The sequence below is a fragment of the Peromyscus californicus genome, unplaced genomic scaffold (assembly GCF_007827085.1).
Source record: "Peromyscus californicus insignis strain IS unplaced genomic scaffold, ASM782708v3 Scaffold_9__1_contigs__length_137607984, whole genome shotgun sequence".
In the NCBI taxonomy this organism is placed as follows: domain Eukaryota; kingdom Metazoa; phylum Chordata; class Mammalia; order Rodentia; family Cricetidae; genus Peromyscus; species Peromyscus californicus.
In genome coordinates, this window is record NW_026294617.1 from 62456357 (window position 1) to 62468409 (window position 12053).

Here is a 12053-nt window from a genome sequence, read left to right on the forward strand (position 1 = left end):
TCTGAGGATATTCCAAGAGCATTGTGTAAAACTTGAGACCCTAAGGGGTATTGGCTGAAGACTGTGGATGGAGTAACATATAGATGGAATGGCAAACTAAAAGTGTGGGAACCTAGAATAGGAGAAAAATAGTGGCCTCCACCAAGAAAGGGAGATGGCAACTTTAATCCAGATATTTTGATTCTTCCTGAAGGAGTGTGGAGACAATGTGGCAATGGTTAAAGTAATTGCTGCAAGTTTTATTGGGTTCCTAGATTGAAAAGAGCTGCTAGGAAATGTGAGCTTCCTTTCATGGAAGCTCTGAAAATTGGATCAGGTCTTCCTCGGAATTGTTGGATATAGAAGGACAGAAGTTGCTGACTTGCAGGGACAGATTTCTTGTCTGAGGTCATTGTGGCCCACCAGTCACAGGGCTTGGTGTTTGCTGAGGAGGAACTTAGGTGACTGCAGGGGTCTTGAGGTCAGAGCAGGCTGTGTGAGAAGGAAATGACTGTCTGGTACATTGACCACTGTTCTTATTTTTACCTTTTTTGTGAAATTGCATGTTGCTAGCCTCTGGGTCGAGTGCTCAGAAAATTGTATAATCATTAATAATAAAAATAGATTATGCTTGCTTTGGTGTTAAGTCTGGGATAGCTCCTGTGTTTAGTAAAAGATGATAAAGAATATATTGGTGATTTTCTAAGAATAACCTTTGGAATCATGAGAACATTCTGTATTGGGTGATTTTCTCTTTTCTTTCTGTTCCCACTTGCTTATGATAATAAAAGACTGAGGTCACCAGGGCAAAAGCAGAAACTAAAAGAAGCTAGGGAAGCTAAAGAAACTGTGGCAGAGAAGCTACTCAGCAACTGCAGAAGCCCGAAGTGACCTGCCAGCTTGCACGAGCACTGTCTCTCAGTTGTTACTTCACCTTCCAGGTATCCCATCCTTCAGACCCCCGAAACTGCTGAGGCTGGTCCCCGGCAGAGATCCATCTGGATCTCTGTGAGTTCAAGGCCACACTGGGGAACAGAGCCTAGCACTAACCATAGAGGTCTGGGGGTCTGTACGACAGACAGGAAGTGATGTAGCTGTGTGGAGAGAGGAAGTGAGATGCAGAACAGAAAGGCATATAGGCATGGGTATACAGGAGGTAGGTCTCTTTGGCTGAGGATTTCCAAGTGGTAAGAACATGGCTGGCTTCTTTCTGCTTTTCTGATCTCTCTGTTTTTACCCCAATATCTGGCTCCAGTTAGCAATTCATCTTACAGGTGGGGCCCCGTAATTCCTTCCTTTCATGTTAGCGTGTCTTTTGGTTTTGTACATCTTCACCTTTGTTTAGGCAGCCATATTGTTGAGATATTATGGGTGTAGCTTCTCTGTCATTTCCAGGAGATGACTGTGTCAGCAGATTCCCTGCTCCTCACACTTTCTGCTCCCTCTTCTGCTGTGGTCCCTGAGCCTGAGGTGCAGGAGTTGTGTTGTAGATGTACCAACAGGGACAGGGCACCTAAGGAACATAAAGATAACTATTTAGAATGCAGTTAGGACCGATGCTGGTTTAGTAAAGTGGCAGTTGTAGGCTCTCCTCTGAGATCCAGGATCTCACTAGCCAAAGGCAGTTGGCTAGGCTTACAGTGCCAGGCATGATTTCCTTCTTGTTGAGCAGGCCTTAACTCCAATTAGAGAGCTGTTGGTTACCACCGAGACATAAACTCCACTACTGTACCCTTAGGGTTCTCATGCCAGGCTTGCCATCCTTGTGGTTCATAGGCATCACAGTGGGGTAGAACTGTTGGTTGCTTCCCTCCCGTGGAAGCTTGCATAACACCTTCCAGTACTATGAAAGCTAGTCCTAAGGGTGGAGGCTTTAATGTCAGATCCAGCTCAGGTACTCTGGGCCTTGTGTCCAAAGTACGACGAATCTTCAGCAATAGGGACTTGCTTTCAATCTCTGATAAGCAACCAAGGGCAATAGCCTATATTGTTTGAGTGATCTCTTGGATTCCCCTGACCAAAAACTCAGAAGGGTGTTTCTCATACCTGGTAGTGGGGTTTTTGTTAGATAGTCTAATAGCTCTTGTGCGGAGCATTGTCAGCCCAAGTAGACTAACTTCATTTAAACTCTGTGTGTGTGTTGTATGTCATTTCAGTTAAATAAGTAATATGATTCTTATGGCTTTTTCAGACATCCTTACTATTATTTTACCCTCCTTCCCACCCTCTACTTCTGTAGTGACCTCCCTCTGTTCCCCCCACCCCCATATATTTGTATATTAACCTTCTACACTGAGACTTCATCATTTATTGGGTCAAATACATATTATTTGTTGATTCCATCAGATTTTTCACATGGACAGTTATGTTACTTGTCGATGATTACAGTTTTACTTATTGCTTCCCTGTGTTTTTCATTTCCCTTTCTTGTCATACTTTATTATTCAGAACTTTCAGTGTGATCTAAAGAATGAATGGTGACAAGGGACCTCCTTGTCTTGTTCCTGATCTCAGCAGGAAAGCCCTTAAGTATGCACACTTTTCAAAAGATCAAATTCAGATTGCCAACACAGACCTACACCAAAAAAATCATGAAGGCTTTATTTATTTTCTAAACTGAGAGGATTATTTATTTTTATTTTGCCTACCTAACTCCCTTACTAAAATTGATGATGGGTATTACAAGAATCTACTTATTATTGGCTTCTCATTAAGCTCTTAAAAATATGCAATACTTATTAGTCTTAACTAATTTTTGTATTACCTGTGAGATGAATGCAGGTCTGTTATCTGAGCCCAAAATCACAGGGAGGCCATACCTCAGGATAATTTCTTCCAGCAGCTTCTTGACCACCATGACAGCTGTCTCATGTTTAGTTGGGAAAACCTCAGTCCATCCTGAAAAGGTATCTATGAAAACTAGCAAATATTTATAGCTATATAGGCCTGGTTCTACCTCTGTGAAATCAGTCTCCCTGTTGGCGCCAGGCTGGGTTCCCCTCTCCTTGCGTCCGGTTCTCATGACTCTGTTTCTTTGCATTGATGAGATGGCACGTGGGACATTGGCCTATTATCTCCTGCTGTTTTGGCCTTAAGATCAAAAGGCAGTGCTGTGGGATGTTCTGTATGGCAAATGTGTTGCTGATTAGTCAATAAATAAAACACTGATTGGCCATTGACTAGGCAGGAAGTGTAGGCGGAACAAGGAGGAGAATAAAGCTGGGAAGTGGAAGGCTGAGTCAGAGAGACACTGCCAGCCTCCGTGATGACAAACAGCATGTGAGGATGCCGGTAAGCCACGAGCCATGTGGCAAGGTATAGATTAATGGAAATGGATTAATTTAAGCTATAAGAACAGTTAGCAAGAAGCCTGTCATGGCCATACAGTTTGTAACCAATATAAGTCTCTGTGTTTACTTGGTCAGGTCTGAGCTGCTGTGGGACTGGCGGGTGACAGAGATTTGTCCTGACTGTGGGCCAGGCAGGAAAACTCAAGCTACAAGGCTTAAGATGTGTTCTTCTCATATATGTCAAATTAACCAAAAGTTTCAGGAGATAGAGTAGGTGGATCTCTATGAGTTCAAAGCCAGGCTGATCTACATAGTGAGTTCCAGGTCAACCAGGGATACTTAGAGAGATCAGGGCTACACAGAGAAACCCTGTCAAAAAATTAAAAGAGAAGAAAGAAGAAAACATGTAACAATAAGTGCTGGTGAAGTACTTACACAGTACTGGTAGGAATGTAAACTGTTCCAGTCACTATAGAAATCTAATTCCTTAAGAAGCCAATGCCTGATCCACCATGTGATCCAGCTGTGTCACTCTTGCATATCAAGAGATCACAGAGTCTTGCACATCATGTTTATTATGGCAGTATTGAAAACAGTGAAGTCCTGGGCACAGCCAAGTGTGCAGCTGTAGAGGAATGGAAGAGGAAATTGTGCTATAAATACACAGTCAAGTCTTCCATGCTTGCCTGTCCCACCTTGTGGTTTTAAAAAATAAAATTAGAATAAAAACTGAAGTAAGTATCAAAGCATTTCAGGAGCTGTCCTGTCTTCAGTCCAACAGTGAAATATCCTCTCTTCCTCTCTCATTGATACCTGAGTCCTTCCTTATTCTAGAAAGATTCCCACAATAAGGATACAGCAGCTGACAGGTACTCCCAAGAGTAATTCCACTCACATCTGAGACAATACGGTACTTTTCCATTCATTGCTCAATTAACCATATTAATTAAGACTAGATAAATGATATTGTCAAGGCTTTAGCTCCCAGGTACACTTCAAGGTCTCAGTAGCCATATCTGCCTGGTAGATATGGTCCTTTTAGAGTACAAATACAGTCATATACATTATTCCAGAAAGTTCTGTTGTACAGGCTGTCAAATGAAGGAAAATTGGAAGTTAACAATGTAATGAACAAGTGAGGGGCATGTTATACAGAAATGGAAAGGAACAGTTACGTGTGTGTGTGTGTGTGTGTGTGTGTGTGTGTGTGTGTGTGAACACAGATGACACCTGTGAAGAAAGCAAAAGAAGAAAATCTTCATTCTATACCATTTGAACACATAGAATGCTGTTGTGTTTTAGGAATCCTTATGTAGAAAAAGTGTTGTAGGAATGGTAAACACCAAACTCGGGTTAGCAATCAACTCTGGCAGTAAGGGGGGTGTGCATCTGACAAAAGTAAATGGGGGCCCAGGTGAGCCGCTGCTGCTTTCTCTCAGGCCTACGGTGGGCAGAGAAGGAGCTCTTACTTGGCTGGCATGGTGGCAAACCACCCCAGCACTTGGGAGACAGAGGCATGCAGATAACTGAGTGGGAGGCCATCCTGGTATAGATTGCCAATTCCAGACCATCTGGAACATAAAGAGAAGTGAGGGAGGAGAGGAGAAGAGAGTAGGGGAGAGGAGAGGAGATTGCAATCAGTATTCTTTATATGTCAATACAGATTATTTTAATTTCCATTTTATATATTAAGTATAATCAAAATTTTAAGTGGAGGGAGGTTTGTGAGCTTATGATCACAGGGACAACTCTTGTTCCTTCCTCTGTCTTCAGTGACACGCCACTCAGTTGGTGTCTGCTGCCTGGTCAGCCCACATACTACAATTCTTATATTGCTACAGTTTCAGCTCTCAGCAGATAGTGTGGATTCAACCCCACCTCAGGTGCCCAGAAATGACAACGTTTTAAACTGTGCATTCATTTTTAGAAACATGCCAAGGGCCTATTGTACATCAAGAATTCCTTCAGTATCAAGGAGACAACAATAAGTTGTAAGGGAGCTTCCTGCCCTCAGGATTGCCTGTGTGAGTGGGAGTATGCTCGGGGAGGCAGGTTTAAATAAGATGGAAAATAAGTACAACATTGAGAAGGTCAGGTAGACCAGAAGGCGGACCTGAGGTACTGGTAGACATTAGACACTATGAAATAGGGCCTTTGTTTGGTGACCTTCAAAGCAAGACCTGCGGTTAGTGAGGGCACATGAACAGGTGCACCTGATGAAAAGTCAGAGTGAGCCTTGAGGCAGCAGCATACAGGAAGGAAAGCATACAGGAAGGAAACCGGTTGAGTGCCTACAGAAGGCTAGGATAGCAGCCCAGACATGGAGGAGCCTGTCTGGCCATTCGAAGGACTTTGGCTCTTGCTGGAGGTGGAGGATTTTGAAGACGGGAATGGAGTCAGCTGCTTACGTGATTAAAGAGTCCCTCTTCTGAGAATAGATGGCAGCAGATGACCATTGTGGCAATTCCCACCACAGGCGAAGGCAGCTGAAATAAGGGAATAGTAATGATAGTATCCCAGGTGGACTACCCACGAGCCACAAAACTGAGAGAATGCTTAGGGATGGCATGAAGGCTTTCGCTTCTCACTTCTCACTACTAAAAAGAGGGGGAGCCAGTTGAATGGGAAGAAGGTGGGGCAGCTGGGCTCAGGTTAGGTTTGAGATGTTTACCAGACAGCCTTCTGAAGTAGAGAGCGGGTGTGTGAGCATGGTTCCCAGGACAGATACAGAGGCTAGAGAAAGGAATTTGGCATGTCGGTGGTTTCAAGGCAAGGACAAGATGGGGCCATCAAGGGAGAAGGTGCCGCTAGAAAAGAAGTTGCGTGTCCAGAGATGACTTCTAATAAAGTCAGGAAGACAAAGAGGGAGCCATCCAAAGAGATGGAGGAACCTCAGGCATCAGGTGGGAAACAGCTACACAAAGTTAGTGCCTCAGAAGGCACGTGAAGAAAGTAAGTGGTGCCTCCACACACTAAATGGTGGTCAGGACCCAGGTCAGAGGAAGACACTAGTGGACTACTGCCTTATGCACAATGGAGGCCGCAGGAGACCTTGTCAAGGGCAGTTAGGGAAAAGGAGTGCATGGGAACCCTTTGCTCAGGGCCTCGGAGGCAGAAGAATAAACAGAAGACACTTTTGAGTCTGCCTTGGAAAGAGAGAGGAATTCATGAACTCTGGATACCAGTACATACTGGAATCCAGAACCCAAATATAGCGTATCTTACCTCATCTCAACATACTAAAACATGAAGCAGCTAGAAAACTCCACTAAATTATAAGAATTATGTTCATTCTCCATGAGCAGAAAGAATTGCCCAGTGAAGCTGGACTATGATAGAAGATGCCCTGAGGAGGTGAGCCTCCTCCTCGAGTTTTCAATGTGACGTCAAATACCTGTGTCAATGAATCAAAGTCTCCCTGTTGTAAAATGGTGGCTGCAAAAGGTGATTAATAAGTGCTGTTGTGGAACTTGCTAGGAAAGTCACTTATCTCCCACGGACTTTACCCTCAATTCACCCGCCTCTTACATGAGGAAGCCCCTGTGGCACTTAGATACAGGCAAGCTACTGTTGAAGATACACAGCAAAGTTGCCTCTAAAGCCCAGGGGAGCTAATGGACAAGGCAGGCAGGACGCTGGACCACTGATCGCCACTGCAGTCCTGTCCCCTCCTTCCAGAACCTGCAGGAAGCTGAGGGAGCAGTGCACAAAGGGCTTATTGTCAGCTATTGGAAACCCTCCAACTACTGCTAAAGAAAACCACGCACACACACACACACACACACACACACACACACACACACACACACACACACAAATTCCTTCGTAACAAGTTCAGTAAACTCCTATGAAGCCCTAGGATGATCAAAAATAATGGGAAGAATTAATTTTTATAAAGGGTCACTCACCTTTTCAGGAAACATTTAAAATTCAAGGTCCATGGTTAATAAGTAGTAGTAAGTAAAAAGAGAAGTAATTTAACAATGAAGAATTCTCTTAGAATAGGGGCAGATTATTACTACATCTAAAATAGCTAAGACATGGGAAGACAATTTTTCATCAAGTTTCCTGAATCCAGTCAGATTCATTTAATTCAATCATGTTAAAATATATGGCTTGCGTGGGCCTCTGCCTCCTGAGTGGTGAGTGCTGGGATTAAAGGAATGTGCCACCCCACCCCGGGGGGTTTAGTTTTGTTTTGGTGGGTTTTTTATTTGTTTGTTTAGAGAAACCCTGTCTCAAGCAGGATAAAAACCATCTCACCTGTTTTAAGACCTACCAGAGACCTTTCTGTCATGTTATAGATAGAAAGTCCTTTTTTTGTGCTTGGAGGGGTACTCTTCCCAAAGAGAACTTTGTTTCATTTGGAAGCCTGAAATGTAATCAGAAAAGCTTAGTTTTCTCTTGAAATATAACCCTCTCAATTGAGCCATAAAATGGAAAAAAAAAACCTTTTTATTTTTGTTTGCTCATATATACCTTCTAGATTTATAGTTAATTAAAAAAAACAAGAATGTAAAAAAACTTGTATTAACTGAAAAGTCAAACTCCAAATTCTCCAAATTCTGGATTAAAGACAATGCCCCACAAAACATGATGGCAAGCAGGCCACTGTGTAGCTCAGTGTTGGAATGCTGGCCTAGCCAATAGAGGCATAAGAACCCCAGCTAAATCCTTAGAGATTATGTTACAAGAAACCTACTGCGCTGAGCATGTTTGCATGTGTTGTGTGTATACCGAGACCACAGTGGTTGTAGTAGATTAGAACTTCTTCAGTTATTATTAACTAATAAACAGTGGTAATGAGGGAGATAGTAGCCAAAATGCAGACAGATATCATTTATCTTCTGTGAAAGCAACTAATAAGGGAGCCTAAGTTAGACTAGCATTGTCTCTACAGAAGTTGCTGGTGCTGAAGTCATGAGCTGATGAGGAAGAGTGCATGAGGGACAGAAGGAAGCACTTCTGGAGACAGGAAGGAAAAGACAAAGGTGCATCTATCTTCTCATTACAAGGTAAAGGAGACAGCATGGCACAGGAGTCAACAGCAGGGCTTGAATGGGGGACCAGAAAAGAAGTTCCCAAAAGACTTTGAAAAGACAGAGCCCTGTCCAAACAGGGTCATAACAACCAGGACTGGACTCTAACCTGAATACAAAGAAATACACAGAATGCTTCTGTAGCTAGAGTTTTCCTGCCTTGCCCACAGTCAGGACAAATCTTTGTCACCCGCCAGTCCCACGGCTGCTCAGACCCAACCAAGTAAACACAGAGACTTACATTGCTTACAAACTGTATGGCCATGGCAGGCTTCTTGCTAACTGTTCTTATAGCTTAAATTAATCCATTTCCATAAATCTATACCTTGCCATGTGGTTCGTGGCTTACCAGCATCTTCACATGCTGCTTGTCATGGTGGCAGCTGGCAGTGACTCCTTCCACCTTCCTGTTCTTTCTTTTCTCCTCTCTGTTAGTCCCGCCTATACTTCCTGCCTAGCCACTGGCCAATCAGTGTTTTATTTATTGACCAATCAGAGCAATTTGACATACAGACCATCCCACAGCACCATGCCTCCATGCAAAGGATCATATGACGACATTCTAAGCCTCTGTTATGTTTTGAATGTGAAATGTCCCCCATAGGCTCATGTGTTTGACAACTTGGTGGCACTACTTGGGAAGGTTGGGTCTGTTTAGGAGGTGGGGTCTCACGGAAGGAAGTACATTACAGGGGATGGGATTTGAGGTCTTATAGACAATAAGTCTAACTTGCTGTTTTCTTGATGCTTCCTGAGTGTAGATATACTGTGACAAGGCAGCTTCCTGCTCTTGGCCACCATGCCTTTCCTGCCAGGATGGACGCTATCCTTCTGGAACTATAAGCCAAAATACTTTTTCTCCCTTAAGATGTTTTTGTCAGAGCACTTCCCTACAGAAACAAAGGAGAAATTAATATACCCTTTAAATGTGGGGTTTTTTTCCTGTTGGAGATGTAAACTACAAATTCAATGAAAGTGTACACATTAAGCCAAGTGCATACAACTCAAGTCCCAACTATTTGAGAGACAAAGACAAAAGGATTCTAGAGGTTCAAAGCCAGCCTCACCTTATCTATGTACATAACAAGACCCTATCTCAAAAGAAAGCCACTGACATCATAGGGAATGTATTAAGAGAGCACACACAGCCACCCCATCCCACTACCCATCAGTTCTGAATGCCCATCAACAAGGACCTGGCAGGTGCACACATAATGCATCTGGGGAAAAGACTGAAGCAATGAAGTCCACAATCTCTTTAGGAAAGAAAGACAGCTGTAGAACAATAGGATTTCCATGTCCTGGGTGAAAAGTGAAGGCATTGTATGAAGGCTGCTTTTAATATGAAAAGGAAGGTTTGTTTCTACAGGAAGTATCACCAGAAGAATGTATAAGAAAGTGGTCCTCTTCTGGAGGAGGACACAAATGGGGCCTGCTGTGGGAAGCTTACTTCACTCTCATTTGATCTTTTGCTGTATTGTTTGAATCCTATGCTATGTGTATGCCTGTTTTAAAATATTAGAAGCACAGAATTAACACCATACATCACAGCTTGTTCTATGGACACATTTCTCTTTCCATGCCCACCTGCCTGCTCAAAAATGGCTCTACATTCTGTCTGCTCTATAAACCTCCACCCTTAAATCCGTAGTCATTCCTAGACTGCGTGCACCTGGGCACACTCAATTTTTCTCAATTATTTTTTGTCTGCTTTTCCTGCTCTATAGTTGTTTTGAGACAGAGTCTCATGTAGCCCAGACTGCCCTTGAATTTTTTGTGTACTTAAGGATGGCCTTGCACTTTTGATACTCTTGCCTGTAGCTGCCTGGTGCTTTGATTACAAGCATGTGCCACTGTGCCCAGTTTATATGATGCCTGGATCGGTTCCATGGCCCCGTGTTTGCTAGCACACTGTCAACTGACTGTACCCTCAGGCGCTCTCAACTCCTTCTTCATTAATTGAAGCTAATGCTTGGGGAAGTGTTCAGAGCCTCATGGGAAAGCCTCTGCTTGAACTCTGTGCTGCTGATAAACTTACTCTCTCGTGGCCAGGAACAAACGGTATCTTTCTGACTTTTGTTTACCACTCTAGCTTCCTTATCGTTTCCTCAGTCATCCCACGTTTTTCTTGTCCACAGAATACTGGGTCAGAACCCCTAAAGAACTAATGTATAATTTTTACAATTAAAACAAAAAAGAAACGAATGAGCTTTGGAAAGTAAAGATGAGAACCATTTCCAAGAACTCATGCTTGAAGGCAGGTGTGCCTTGGAGACTTTGAGTCCCAAGTACAAGAAGGACCTTTGTCTCATATGCCTTTGACTCCCAAATGCTCGCTTTGCCCTATAGTCTCTACTCAGAAAATAAAGTAGGAGGTAAAATACATTTTTGGAGATGCAGTTTTCTATGCTATTGCCATTTCATCACAGAAGTTAATCTGGAGCACAATCAGCCTTGTCATCAAACTTCAGAAATCTGAACCTTAAGTGTTGCACAAAATAGCAGTTTGCATCCAGTCTTAACCTGTAATGTTGGTTCTGTTGTCTTCAACTTCATGTTTTTATTTATTCTAGCTCCTGTGAACCCAAAATATGAAACAAAAATTATGATATTTTTATTTAACTGAGAAAGGAGAATGCAAGCTGTTAAACCAAGGACCTTTCTTAAACCGTCTTCCAACACTTTATGCGATCAGTCATAATATTTATATGTACTCAAGCACTTTGAAATCTCAAGCTGTTTGAACCAGCTGTCATGTTTGTGTCAAACTGCGGTCATTTGAATGTGAAACAAGGGTCAATGGCAGTGGTGGGGGCGGTATGTCTTCTTCCTTTCCTATTAGTGAAATCATTTACAGCTATGGAACTCTGCTTCAATGCTTCAGCAATGAGTCCCTGCTGCAGATTCCTGTTATCTAGGTCACATGGAATTTCATGATTGTTCCCAAGCAAACTATGTAGAAGAAAAGTGTTAAATATGTAAATAACTATCAACAACCAAATATACACACTGCCCAGTCCTGTATATGTATTTTTGGCATTAACCAAGACACATTTATATCTGAGACTGATTTCTAGTATGTATGTAATGCCAATTGATTTCTGTCTTTTTGAATATGTCTGAAAGAAAATGCATGGTGACTTTTTATTGCCTGTTTCAGGATTTGTAAAAAAATAAACTTTTAATGCAATATTGGCTTTTAAATTTTAGTGGAAAATAAATTGCTTATGCCTGAAGTTTATTCTCTTTGTTTACTGTTTAATCCATGAACAATAGGCCTTCCCCACTCTCGTCTGTACTACTGACTTGCTGGGAAATTGTTTTTAAACTTTTGGCTTCGACCTGAAGGAAAACTTGCCAGTGTGATCAGGACACTGAACTGAGCACAATCCTTCACAGGGTCTTGCTGTATAGCCCAGGCTAGGTACAGACTTGTAATCCTCCTGCCTCAGCAGTTTAGGTGCTGGGACTTTAGGCATATACCAGCACACAGAGCCAGAATTATTTTAGTGTAAGAGTTACTAAACAACGAATGCTTTGAATTCTGCATTCCAGATCTTGAGCAGGCATAGTCCAAGGCATCCCCCTGGTTTCCCAGGAGAGCAGTAGTTATCTGGATGCTGCAGTTTTCCTTTAGTTTTGGTTCTCCTCTGATTCATTCATCCATCCAAGGAACATAGTTACTGATCACCTACTGTGAGCCGGACACTACTCCTGTACCGGAGTCAGTACTTCTGGAAACAGC

General features: G+C 42.7%; 1 long non-coding RNA gene across 1 annotated transcript in view; it reads left to right on the forward strand.

Annotated features, from left to right (window-relative positions):
- Nucleotides 1-11544, forward strand: part of LOC128105830 (uncharacterized) — a 69995-nt gene extending 58451 nt beyond the window's left edge. The window contains exon 5 of the long non-coding RNA XR_008216512.1: nucleotides 8170-11544. This is a non-coding gene — a long non-coding RNA (uncharacterized LOC128105830). The remainder of the gene's footprint in view (nucleotides 1-8169) is intronic.
- The last annotated feature ends 509 nt before the right edge of the window (nucleotides 11545-12053 follow it).